The sequence below is a fragment of the Polypterus senegalus genome, chromosome 6 (assembly GCF_016835505.1).
Source record: "Polypterus senegalus isolate Bchr_013 chromosome 6, ASM1683550v1, whole genome shotgun sequence".
Classification (NCBI taxonomy): Eukaryota; Metazoa; Chordata; class Cladistia; order Polypteriformes; family Polypteridae; genus Polypterus; species Polypterus senegalus.
The window spans coordinates 152,544,240-152,557,888 of record NC_053159.1 but is presented as its reverse complement, the minus strand read 5'-3'; the positions used below and the strand labels follow the sequence as shown (position 1 = coordinate 152,557,888).

At 38.8% G+C, this 13,649-nt stretch overlaps 1 protein-coding gene across 1 annotated transcript in view; it reads left to right on the top strand.

The window, feature by feature from the left end:
• Nucleotides 1-13,649, top strand: part of LOC120531719 (protein lifeguard 3-like) — a 54,768-nt gene that overhangs the window by 7,881 nt on the left and 33,238 nt on the right. The window lies entirely within an intron of this gene.

The following is a 13,649-nucleotide window of genomic DNA, read 5'->3' as shown; positions in this document are numbered from 1 at the left end:
GCTCACCTTATGCCTACTGTAAAGCAAACACGCCATTCCATAATAATAATAATAATAATTAAAAAAAAAAATACTGTCATACATGGTGGTGGTAGAATGTTGGGGTGGTGATGCTTTGCTGCTGTAGGACCTGAATGATTTACTTTAATTAAAAGAAATATGAATTCTGCTTTGTATCAGAAAATTCTCAAGGTGACTGTCTGATGATCCAATTTTAGCTAAAGTAGAAGCATAGTTGTGTCATGCAGTAAAAGTGGAACTGAAACACAAAAGCAAGTCAACATCACAATTACTGTAAAGAAACAAAGTTAAAACTTGGGACTGATCTATCCAACATCCAGAGCTAAATCTAATAGAGATACTGTGGCAGATCCTGGAACAAGCAGACAATGCTGGAAAACTGTTATTGTTCATTCTGCAATCCAATGTGTTAAATAAATTGAATTCTTATAGACATAATGCATTTAATTTTGGCATGGTTTTATTGTGTTTTAGTTAAAAACCTATTCACCAAATGATCAGTTGCTTTTGACCATGACACACAATTTTCAATCATTTGTATAAGGCAATACAAAAGAGTTTTGCATTTTCATTTTTGTCCATAGATCGCATGGCCATAACTAAAAGCAAAACAAGTGTATTGTAGTGTTGTTGTGTTTTTGTTGTTTTTTTTAAACAAATCCAAATCATATTATGTGATATCATCTACTGTTAAATTCTGCTCCGTACTTGTAAAATGTTTTATTGTTATACTGTATTGAGGATTTGTTCTGTTCTGTGTATTGTATTGTATTGACCCCCTTCTTTTTGACACCCACTGCACGCCCAACCAACCTGGAAAGGGGTCTCTCTTTGAACTGCCTTTCAAGGTTTCTTCCACTTTTTTCCCTACAATGGTGTTTTTTTTTTGGGAGTTTTTCCTTGTCTTCTTAGAGTCAAGGCTGGGGGGCTGTCAAGATGCAGGGCCTGTTGAAGCCCTTTGCAGCACTTCTTGTGTGATTTTGGGCTATATAAAAATAAACTGTATTGTATTGTACTCCTCTCAGTGGCAGCTTGGTGTGTATTATATTTCGATTCAAAACTATGCTTCAGTCATGCCAAAACTAAATGTAATCAAATGACCAATCAGCATCAAAATGGGGGGCAAAGGCAATCCAAACGCCAGAGTGTTCAACCCGTACTAAAGAAGGTGAATGTGGAGTTGATAAGGCACAGGATCTGTAGTGTCATTTAATAAGTAGAAGCTGGCGATGCAAACGACGATCTTTCTCTTCCTTTCCATGTCGAAATAATGGAAACAATATGTACTGTCTAGTTTTTACAGAGGGTATGAATAAAAATTTATGAGGAACAAAAAAAAAGTTTCACTATATTCAGTATTAATTTAAAACTGCTAACAAAGAAGACCTCGCACACGTAACCACCTGCCTTACTTTAACTTGTAAAAAAAGACAGCTTAACATAAGAGTAAACTTTTTCAGTGAGACCTGTTACCATTTTTTATCATTTTGGTTAATCGCTTCACAGTCCACACTGATGACACTTATGCCTGTTTCCAGGACAAGAAATGTTTAGAAGTGGAACGCCTTTTACTCCAACTGTTGGCACTCATTGACCCACATTTTATCACTGATTGGTCATTTGATTACATGTTGTTTTGATACGATTAAAGTGTGGTCTCGAATCGAAATGCAATACTTTTGGAGCTGCTGCAGTTAAGGCATGTGATCTAGTGTAGGTATATATTTGAAAATGCAATATGCTTTTTGTATTGTGCTTTAAACTGACACGAGAATTGTCTGGCATAGTAAAAAAACAATTGATCAATCGATTTGATATTTAATTATGACATCATAAAACTGACAATTTTTAAAAGCACCACATGCATATATATTATATTTCAATTAGGTTAATATGTTGGATTGCATTTAATTTTGGCATGAATAATATAACAAGCCTATAAATTTGGTAGAATAAGTTTATTTAGAATCTTTAAACTTGGAAACCTTGTGCAATCACTGGACTGAACTGAACAGATAGAGCATATAGTTCCTAGTTTTTTGTAATTGTTATGTCACCAAGAAACACAAATAGATTTTGCTCCTTTTCTGAGAAAAGATAACATGAAATGTGTTTAAACTATTGAATGATATTAACATTCAGAATCAAATTAGATTAACTGACATCCCTGTACTGGGAATGAGTTCAGAAAATAAATATAACGGATTAAAAGAAAATGAGAAAACACAAATACAGTACACTTTTCCTCCAATGAGTTTGTGGATTTTTGCTCATGACTAGAATGTAGTTGTTAGATTTCTCTTCAAAAGCAGGAAGGGAAAAAAAAGAAGAAAATAAGGCTAAGGAAGCGGTTGGACAGATATTAGGAAATGTGGGCCCCAATCTGAACAATTTCAGCCCTAGAATTGTTAATAGAAGGACAGATGCAGGAGAGCTTGTTAGAGTTCATGAGATCTTCAGTGGGCCAAAAGAGACAAGTACTGTACCCTGTCATAGTTAGACAGATACAGCAGCTATTAGGAAATCTGGGGTGAAAAATTGCAAACTTCATCTTGAAATCTTTGATAATTGGTTGGTTAGTCTGACCCCTGATAGGTTTTCTGGCAACACGCCATATTCCTGGTGCATGGTCGATTTTTAGATTCATAGCAATATTTGCTGGCAATTACATGTTTTTGTTTAAAGCTGCAACAACAATGTAAAAAGAAGAACTTTTTTTTTGGAAACCATTTGTTTAATTCTATATGTATTCTCACAATTGCCAATGCCATGTGAGCAGACTAGACTGCTAACCAACCAGCTGCTTTTTGTTATGTCATCATGACCATGCTGTGGGTAAGAGATGGAATCAAAATCATACAAAACAAAGGGTTAAAAGCAAATGACGTGCTTGCTACAAGGACAAGGGGGTAAAGGACCGTGCTTTGGTACTTTGTGTCACAAATGAAAAGAATTCAGTTTTTATTTAAGCACATTGTGGAAATTTTGGAGTTCCTACTCATGACTTTCCCACATAATTGAATTCACTTGAATTTCTGGTTGGACTTTTTAGAGATTCCTTTTGATTTATTTGGTTTGTGCAATACTTGATGTAACATAAACTCAACACATTAGACATGTATTGCATAACTCCAAGTTCTGGATGTGATTTTTTTTTTTTTTTAATGCTGTTGAAAGAAGTGAAGGGTCAGAATTACCTTAGATCTTGGCAAATATGAGTAGGACAGTTTTCTCTGAATGATCCCACTGGGAGCTAACACTTTAGAAAGTTCAGTTGAACTTCGCCACTGGAAAACTTGTATTTTCTGCCAGTCTAATACCATGTAAATATAGCCTTTATAGCAACAGTTAAAAGGAAAAAAAAAGTTGCATTGTTGTACAGCATGACACTGATCAAATGCACTGGGCAGCTATTTGTGCTTTCCATCTTACATCAACATTACCAAAAGAGACAGCCACCACATGCGCAATGATGCATCTATGCCAGCCAGGGCTGCTACTTCAAATAATGCCACCTGAGGCCTGGCACATCTTTGCCATCTTCCGATATGTAACCTTACTATGCTTGGTCCACATACAATGCATATTACAATTTGTGATTCATGATACAGGGTGGCACGGTGGCACAGTGGTAATTGCTGCTGCCTCACAGTAAGGAGATCTCCCATTATGCAGTGCATCCTCAGAAGTGTAATAAATATTTTTGAAAAGTGTGTGAGAAATGGAAAAATTACCTTTTTAAAGAAATACAAAAATCAGGAATTAAAAACTTTTCTCTTTTGAACCAACTCAACCCAAAAAATCTATTTTTAATTCAGTTTTGTGATTCTAAAATTGAATACAAAACCAAATTCTGCTATTTCACTCATCATGCATGCTTCCCTAAACACTTTTCCAAACTCTTCCATCTTCCAGACTATCTCCTACAAGGTAAAATGTGCCTTCCCTTTTTACTTTCACGTATACGAAGTATAGGGCAGTGAGCACAGGACCCACTAGAGGACGTCAGGCCCTCAGGCCACCCTCATGAAGTCTGTTTCTGATTGTTTGGTCAGAGACATTCACACCAATGGCCTGCTGGAGGTCATTTTGTAGGCTCTGGCAGTGCTCATCCTGTTCCTCCTTGCCCAAAGGAGCAGATACCGGTTCTGCTGATGGGTTAAGGACCTTCTACAGCCCTGACCAGCTCTCCTAGAGTAACTGCCTGTCTCCTGGAATCTTCTCCATGCCCCTGAGACTGTGCTGGGAGACGCAGCAAACCTTCTGGCAATGGCACATATTGCTGTGCCATCCTGGAGAAGTTGGACTACCTGTGCAATCTCTGTAGGGTCCAGGTATCGCCTCATGCTACTAGTTGTGACATTGACCGTAGCCAAATGCAAAACTAGTGAAAAAAGTCAGAAAAGATGTGGAGGGATAAATATCTGTGGCCTCCACCTGTTAAACCATTCCTGCTTTGGGGGTCTTCTCACTGCTGCCCCTCTTGTGCACCTCTTATTAAGTTCATTAACACCAAAGCAACTGAAACATTAACAACCCCCTCTGCTACTTAACTGACCAGATCAATATCCCATAATTCTCATAGACTTGATGCTGTACTCTGATTAAAAAGTGGTCCTTTAATTTTTTTTGAGCAGTATACAGTATATGTACTATACATATATATTGTTGAATGGAAATGCTGCCTGAGGTGGTCTTCTCACCAAATTTGCCAGCCCTGTATACACCAAACAATTTATTTTGCCCCATTTATAGCTGAGCATGACCTTTCCTACACCATTACTTAGGCACTCATTGACTTTGGTAAAAAGCTGCCAGAGGACAAAAGATTAAACCTGTACATCAGTTGCAGGATTATTTTTTTTATCTTAAAGTGAGAAAGCAATAGTGCACTTCATATTTCTTAAGGTCATAAATGTTAGTTTTATTTTGAAATTATTTTCATTTCTTGATTTTAAGTATTGAAATTGAAATGAAAAAGAAAGCACTTTAAAGTTTAATTGCAAATTTTCATATTAACTAAATCTGTAAACAATTTCCATTTTCAGTTCAGTCATTGTACTAGTAAGATATTAATTTGTCTTAACCGAAGGAACCACCTGAAATATGTTTATTGTTTACATTATTTATACATTATTTGCACACATTTTATAAGGTTTGTGTAGTTTTTGTAGTAACCTCCTAGTCCTAAGTTTAAGACTCCTGAATTTTCTTTACTTTAACCCCTGAATGCATCCAGGAAAGCACCACAACAGTAAGCCAGGGGATATGTACAGTAGGCATTGTGCCTGATTGAAGGAATGCTGTCAAGAGTGATCGAGAAGGGTGAGAGGCATCTTCATTGTGGGGAAAGCAGGTAACGTGCTCCTTCTTTTTGTCAAGGATTCCTAGCACCATCTAGTTATCCACCATCCAGCCACCCATTCTTTTAAACTCCTTCATCCATAGCATGTCGCAGAGAAGCTGGAAATGATCCCAGCAAGCATCGGGTGCAAGGCAGGAACAATCCCATCGCAGGGTGAACATCCATACACACATGAGGGGCCAATTTAGCATCAAAAAAACACCTAACCCTTCATGTGTTTAGACTGAAGGAGGCAGCTGAAATGGCTGGAGGAAATCCTCAGAGTCCAAGGGAGAACATGCAAACTCCTCTCAAGCATCACTCTAGATGTGAACCATGTTGTCCACTGCATCACCATGCCACCCACCTATATAGGTTTACGTTAATATTAGAATCTCTTTCGTTAGTGTTTCTTCCTCTGTTAACTCTGCTTGACTGCTGTTAGATCATTTACTTATTTATTCAATGCACAAGTGCTTTATAAAGATCTTTTGTTATAAAACATTTGTTTTAAATACCTTAAACGCCTGGCTGCAAATGTCAGTTTCTAAAGAAAGTGTCAAAGATGTAAATCATTGATTGCTACACAACTATTGGTAAATACCAGCTAAAAGAGAACGATCCTGTGTGTGTGTGTGTGTGTGTGTGTGTGTGTGTGTGTGTGTGTGTGTGTGTGTGTGTGTGTGTGTGTGTTAAATTGGGATGTAAGGAGAAGAAACCAGGCAACGTGTTTGTTTAGGTGAGATGCAAGGGATCTTGGCACCTGTTTAGTTCCGCTAGGCATAACCCAAGGCATCAGTAATTGGTAAACAGAAGTATGGCTTTAATGCTACAACAATGGAAAAATATAACAAAACTAGAACAAACTTATGTAGTGTACAGTGTGACTGAGGTAGAGACCCAGAGCAACAAAAAGGAGTATCAAGGCATCAACAAGGTAACCCCTTTAAATAAGTTCATAAAAATAAAGCACAATGGTGCCACGGGCACAATAAAGGGGGTCTTCCTTCAACTGTTCTCTGAAAGTAGTGCTTTATCAGGAGCTCTGTCCACTGCGAAGTCATCCTTTGGGTCTCATCTGTATTTTATGGTGGTTGCACTGGAATGACAGTGGCAAACCTGGACTGAGGCAAAAGAGAAGACATCATTAGTGACAGGGCCCCATCTTGTCCTGGGGTAGTATGATTTACCTCATTGGAGCCAGGAAGGTGGTCCCCAGTTGGAAATACTGTATTTGACAATACGTTTCATAGGATACAATGTAATATAAAAACCTTTTCAATGGTAATGCAACCAAAGCCCAGAATAAACAAAAATTTGTATGTCCCTAGTGTGTGCTTTGTGTGTGTGTGCCCTGTGGTGGTCTGGCGCCCTGCCCGGGGATTTGTTCCTGCCTTGTGCCTTGTGTTGGCTGGGATTGGCTCCAGCAGACCCCTGTGACCCTGTAGTTTGGATATAGCGGGTTGGATAATCGATGGATGGATGGATGTTACACCAGATTAATAGTATGTTTTATAAAAACAATTTTAGAGAAAGTTGTAACATGGTAGTGCAGTGTTTATCACCTATAGAATTCTAGATTTAAATTCTGGCCTAGTCTCTGTCTCTAGTGTGTGTTTTTGGTGTGTGTGTTTTGTTGTTTAGGATAGATTGCCATGACAATGGCCGAAGCCATTGCTTCAATGCAACAAACAAATATAATGTTGTGGCAAGACAGGTAGATACTTCATACTTTTTCATTTATCATAAAATGAGAAACCTATGTTTGTTTTAGATTCCTTGAATTTCAAAACACTTATTTAGAGGGGTACATATTGAAAATCCATCCAGGGAAAGCTACAAAAATTAACAAAGACTGCTAATTGTAACAATAATGTGCAAAGAATTCACACAATAACATGGCGTACGGACAAAAGCAGAAATGTTTGTATGCACAAAAAAAAATCCAGATGCATAAATTTGTGCATAAACTTCCATGTTCTTCCGGTACATAAATCCCAGTCCACGTGAAAAGTAACGCACATGCACGCACCTACTGTCCCGTCCCGTCTCCTCCCAGAATTACGCCTCTTTGAATATGCAAATCAATATAAATAGCCCTTAAGCTTCGCGTTCTGTGAAAAGGCAATGGCAAAATCACAGGAGAAAATAGAAGAATTTCAGTGAATACCAAGTGTTGGCAATGAAAACGTACTATTTGTTGGTTTAAACGGTGGTATAAACAACAAAAGGAAGTTGATCGAGTGACATAGTGTCGGAGAAACTCAAAAGCTCAAGTTCAGTGTCGCACAGTGCCCAAAATAAAAAAGTCACATATCAAAGTCGCCATGAAAAGGCGAGTTGTAGCCCACCATCTGAGTGTCATATGATAGATACTTTATTAATCCCGAGGGGAAATTCACAAAAAAAGCTTACAGAGAAAAAAAAATAGGCACACAGTGGGGGAAAAAAGCATGCAATGTCAACTTTAATTTCAAAATTTCCACTTTAATCATGTTTATTTTGTCATTAAAGTAGAACATCACAAAGTTCATCTTTAAATCGTTTAATTTATTAGCTTCTCAAATCTAAAGTAACTAAAGTAGCACATTAAATGCTTTTGTTTTGTATTTTGTTCTTCTATGTGCTCTGTGTGTGAATCACTACGTGCTTCCGGGCTTTCTCTTCCTCTGACAGGACACAGAATCCATTACATTTGTAATATTACAGCTCTCTGAATAATTAAAATACTGAGATGTATACTTGATATCATTTTCATGATGATAGGAGTTAAAGCATGTTATTAAACATGGGAACACGGTGACACAGTGATTGTTCATGTCTCACACAAGATGCTTTCTGCGCCGTGAGCGACCTTAAAATAATTTATTGCAACAGTACAGTCTCTTTCAAACATACTATCCTCCAATTCCTGTCCTTACTTTTCTTTCTCCAAATACCCATTCGCCACACAATCGGCTCTGTAATAGACATTAAGCCATCTGTAAGCTTACAACGACGATTCTTCAAAACTTTTAAGGAACATTTAAAATATCTTCGTAGTACATGTTTAATTATTCTATCCTTCCAGTGTCGCACCAGCAGGAACGATCCGTGAACGGAGCAGAAGCTCATCGCTAGCGCTGCGGCACCGTGTCCTCACATGTTTAATTATTAAAAGTATAGATTATTTAAATGAAGTTAGTTTTATCTGTATAATATAATAAACATATTTTGCTGCATTTCATCTTAAAAATGATATTGTCATCATATGTAACTACGCGCTTTATAAAGTGGCTCAGGTTGTGCAATATTATAACTGTAGTGCAAGTTTACAGTGAGGTAATTGTACTTATAAGTACAAGTAGCACTTGATGGACTGATTGAGTGCGTTTGTAGTTCTTAAGAATGAAAGTGTTTCTAAACTACGAGGAAAGGCTCTGAAGCAGTTCAATAGACAGCATGGCTGAAGCAGCGTGTGTTAGATGCTGTGTACCGATTAATTCTTTTTCCAGTCAGCTGCTGTAGATCTGTGATTCCCCACTCATATACAGTGATATAAATACTCCGAGCGGTGCAGTGAGAGTAATATGGAAAAAGATGATCCGATGTGGCAACCTCTAACGGGAGCAGCTGAAAGAAGAAGAAAAAGGTGCAGTGAGAGTAACAACGCTAAAGCAGCTATGGTATTTGGAAAAGTTTGGCCATTCTGTGGACCATTATATTACAGGTTAATTACAATCGGATGCATTAAACTAATAAACAGTATGTGGTTAATTTCAGTGTATTTATAAAGCCGCGTCAGGGATGTGGATCTGAAAAAGAAAGGGAAACCACACTGGAACAGTAGCACTGCTTTGATGCAGGGTGCCACCAGTTTGCAAAACCGAGCGCAGAACTTGCATACGCCAGGGTTGGAGCTACTGTGAAACTGTGCGTAGCTTTACGCCAAGTTTAGGTTTTAGACATCACGATTTCAGCATGGAAACGTTCATACACAGCATTTTTGTGCGTACGCACCGTTTATACAGGAGGCCCCTAGTTTGGAAACTGGATTTTGGTAATCTGCAAGTAAATGCAGAAAAGTAAAATTTTGAAAGGCATGCATTTGCCTGTGTGAATATACAGTACATAACGGCCTATGCACTGTTTGCTATTGTTGCTTTTGTAGGTATTTGCAGTATAGCTCTATAGTTCACTTTTCAACTATAATTTGTGATGGATACTTATGGAACATTATTTGTACCAAAATTAAAGACAGTGGTGCATTTTGTTTCTTGCACCGTTTTATCACAGGTAAAAACATATCAACCAAATGAGATATTGCTTTTCACTATGGCATGCAATTTTCATGTCAGTTTTAAAATGCAATGCAAAAGCAAACTGCATTTTAGTCCATCCATAGATTTCACATCATAACTAAAAGTAAATGTATTGCATTTCGATTCAAGACCTCACATTATTTATGCTGAAACGGAATGTAATCAGTTGGCCAATCAATATCAAAAGGTGTGGTAAGGGGCATCAACAGTTGGTATTCCAATTCTAAATATTTCTGTGTTCTAGCAGCAAGCATTGGGTTGATCATTTTGGACTGTGGAGTAATTAACTGATATGGTGAGAAGCATTTTTTGGTCTTGCTAAAAACATTTATTCTTATGTTAAGTTGTCTAAATAACATGTTGTGCTTGCCTTTATAGCATATTCTTCTTTTGATAGCCCTGAATAATACGTCAAGAAATTTAACAATAGCAGGTATGGTTAACCCCCTCCAGGTATTTAAAAACCATATTCAGGGGAATATGATCTAATCATATGCTGTAGCTCTTTGAGACATTAGCTCTTGAATGCATTCTGAGGAGGTTGCTATAGCAGCTGGACATTCTTCACCAATTGCTACATCTATTACACTGGCCCTTTTCAGCAACCAGTCAAAATGGAAGAAAATTGTCATTTACCATTCTAACTTGCACCTGTTCAATGAGATGGCAGATTTCCTGCCATTTCAACTCCCTGTTCGCTCTCTTTAGCACCGGGTGAACACACTTGTGATTGCAATTCCTTTTACACCAACTGTTGATGCCCCTTCCCCTCCTCTTCATTCTTTTTGGTCATTTAATTACTTTCAGCTTTGCCGTGACACCACGTACATAAGCATTGTACTACAATGTACTTCACACACTGGATTGCATTTAACTTTGGCTTGAATAATCATCCATAGTTATTTGGTTGCTTGTCATCTGTGCAGCAGGTTAGGTCAGGTTGGGGAGCATGCACTAGTACTGTAAATTGCTGCACCCATCACACGACAAAACAGCTCGGGATCCTGATTGGCAAGCCCCCATGCAGACAAGTGGTCCAGTCCCATCACCCAAAAGTGTCCATCTATCTGCTGCAGCAAGGTGTTATGTGGGCATCTCCTTGGCCTGGTCCAGCCACTCTGGTCCTCTAAATTTGAGGATCCTGTGAGTCGGATCACCCTCAGGGAATTGTCACATGGCTATAGTCCTGTAAGTGAGGACAGCTGATAAGCTCTCTCACAATGCAGGTCATGTTCCTTATAAAGGGCTCCATCAGCAACTGTTTATTCAACACAAAATCAAACCAGCGGTGCCCAAGGATTCTCCCAAGAGACCGTATCGAAGGAGTCTAGTTTTTTGTCTCGGGTCACTGGACAGCGTCCATGTCTCACAACCATTTAGCAAAACAGGAAGCGTCGGGACTCTGAAGACTTGGACCTTTTGCAGACATATTGGGAATGCCACACACCCCTTTCCAGTGATCTCATGACCTCCCATTCTCTCCCAGTCTGTCTACTGACTTCAGAGGAAGAGTCACCAGAGACATGAATGTCACTGAAATGATAAGTAAACTTTTCAACAAGGTCAACATTCTCTATGCAGACAGCTACTGATGGCTGTGCCTAGGAGGTCATTAAAAGCCTGGATCTTAGTTTTTATCCTGGACACTCGCTAGCCCAGACACTCCGACTCCTCACTCAGTCTCTCGAGAGCCCTGATGAAAGCTTCCATTGACTCTGCGAAGATCACAGCATTGTCCGCAAAGTCAAGATCAGTGAATCTTTCTTCACCAACAAATGGGCCACAGCCACTGGACCCTACGACCTTGCCCAACACTCAGTCCATGCAGAGCTTAAACAGAGTAGGCGCAAGAACAGCGGCATAGCTAATTGTCACGTTTGATACAGCATACTTTGTCTCTCATAAATTCATAGCTTTCAAATGAATGGCAAACCTCTGAGGGATGGAAAACTAAGACTCGGTAGTAGTCATTTACTTTACTCCGTGTGACTCGGAGACCGAGAAGTTGATGTGTACTGATAGTATTTTGCGTAGGTGGGGCCATAAAAATGTCCAACTCCGGTGCATAAATATAAATATATGCCTGGATAATAGAAAATCGCTCATTGTCTGGCAGTGATCACGTTTTCTGAAATGCTTTGAGAATTGTAGCCCTTTCAAAGAAGACGTTGACGCCCATGAGTTAGTAAAGTAATGTAAAATGTAAGCTGCATTGCTCGCACAGTTGCAGAGTGACGTGTTTTGGTCTTTTCTTCTGCAGCGCTGTCCCGGCCAAGCCCCATTTGCTGAACATCTGCGAGTCCTCCACCCAAATGCGTCGCCCTTCTTAGTCACGTGATACGGCGCAGGCTTGCTCGAGCCAGGAAGTTTTGTCAGAGACGATTAGGCTACTTTTATCAGAAAAGTAACATCCTTCAAACAAAATGTGATTAGTTTTATACGGAGTTGGTTATTGACGTGGCTCGCTGTTCACTTTATATATGTACATCCAGCACAGACAGGACTAGCTTCAGGCGGACTACTTTTTCCAAAAAGGTATGTACGGTTTTAACAGTTGGTCCTGTACAGGTTGAGGAACGCAAGGCATTTTGTAGAGAGACGTAAACTTTGAAGCACACGCATTTCTCTGGATAAAAAATAGTATCTATGAAGGCGTAAATCTGACATTATCTTTGCGTCCTTCGGATAGAGAGCTTATTGATTTTACCTAATCGAATTTTGGGCTATTGAGAAGTCGTTTGCGCGATGTGTAACAGAAGTTTAACACCAGGAGGTCCCAATAATCTCCCAGACACGGCGCTCCCGTTGCTCAGCCATGATTCTGCCGAATCCTTTGATACGTGAAAGGTAGCTTAGAGGTGCCGCTTTCCTGAAAATGCAACCAGCATATGGATTATGACTAAACATTACGTTTGTTTAAAGTGTAGCCTGCAGCTTACCCCGTGGCGGTTTACTTGGGAGTTTCAGTAATGGCATTCTTACGTAGCGCTGATCCAGTTTACTCAAACACGTATTTCTTTGTTTTTAATTCGGGGGACTAAAATTGAGATTTTTTTTTTTTATTCATTAAACCCAATTTCCTAACTTTTTAAAATTATTATTATTCTAGCGACGTTGTTTTAGGTATGGCTCAGACCCAGGCCCGGTAACCGTTTGCGAGTGAGTTTTTTAAATCGGTTGTTGTCTTCAACACCCCAACAAAAACATGCGGTTAGGTTAATGGACGAGCCTGAAAATATAGGTCGGGAGCTAGCCAGGCGTCCTGACGTAAATGTTGTACATGGGTAAGTGCTGTTTTAAACGAGATTAGCATTTCAGTAAGTCCTCTTGGGCGGGCCTGTATGTGAAAGAGTTCTTCTTGGTAACCGAGTTTGTTTAAAAACGTGCATGTATCTCGCTAGGTGATAATCAACTTCATGAAACTATTAAGTTGGTGTGTTGGGTGTGGTGCTCTGCCTTAGTGGTTAAAATGAATATTGAACCTAACCCTGAACATCTACAGTTCATTATATAATATAAAAAAGTTGCATATGACCAGGAAAACTTTCATATTATGAAATCGGTATTGTTTTAGATTGAAATTAAACTTACCTTAAGTTTACTGTGTCGAATTTATCACGGGGCTTTTAAGTGCCTTCCTTCATTTAGACTTAAGCAGATAGTCTGAATATAACTAATGCATTTTGACTTTCCTTTATGTTGTTACATGTTGTTGTTGTTGCTTTGTTGGAAGCATTAGTTGGATTTATTGTGTGATGCAAATGGATTCTGAGATTTTGTTCACTTAGTATTAAAAATAATGCCGAGAATTTTAATATGGCAGCAGTCATCTTGCTGTCTTAATTGTAGTTGAGAACAAACTGTTCTTCAGTGTCTTCCTAGTGATGTTTATTACCCATTGTTCATAGAAATATGTAATTGAAGGAGTCAAATGTGGACTTGTATTTACGTAGTTTTTTTTAAAAATCAGTCTTCATCTGTAA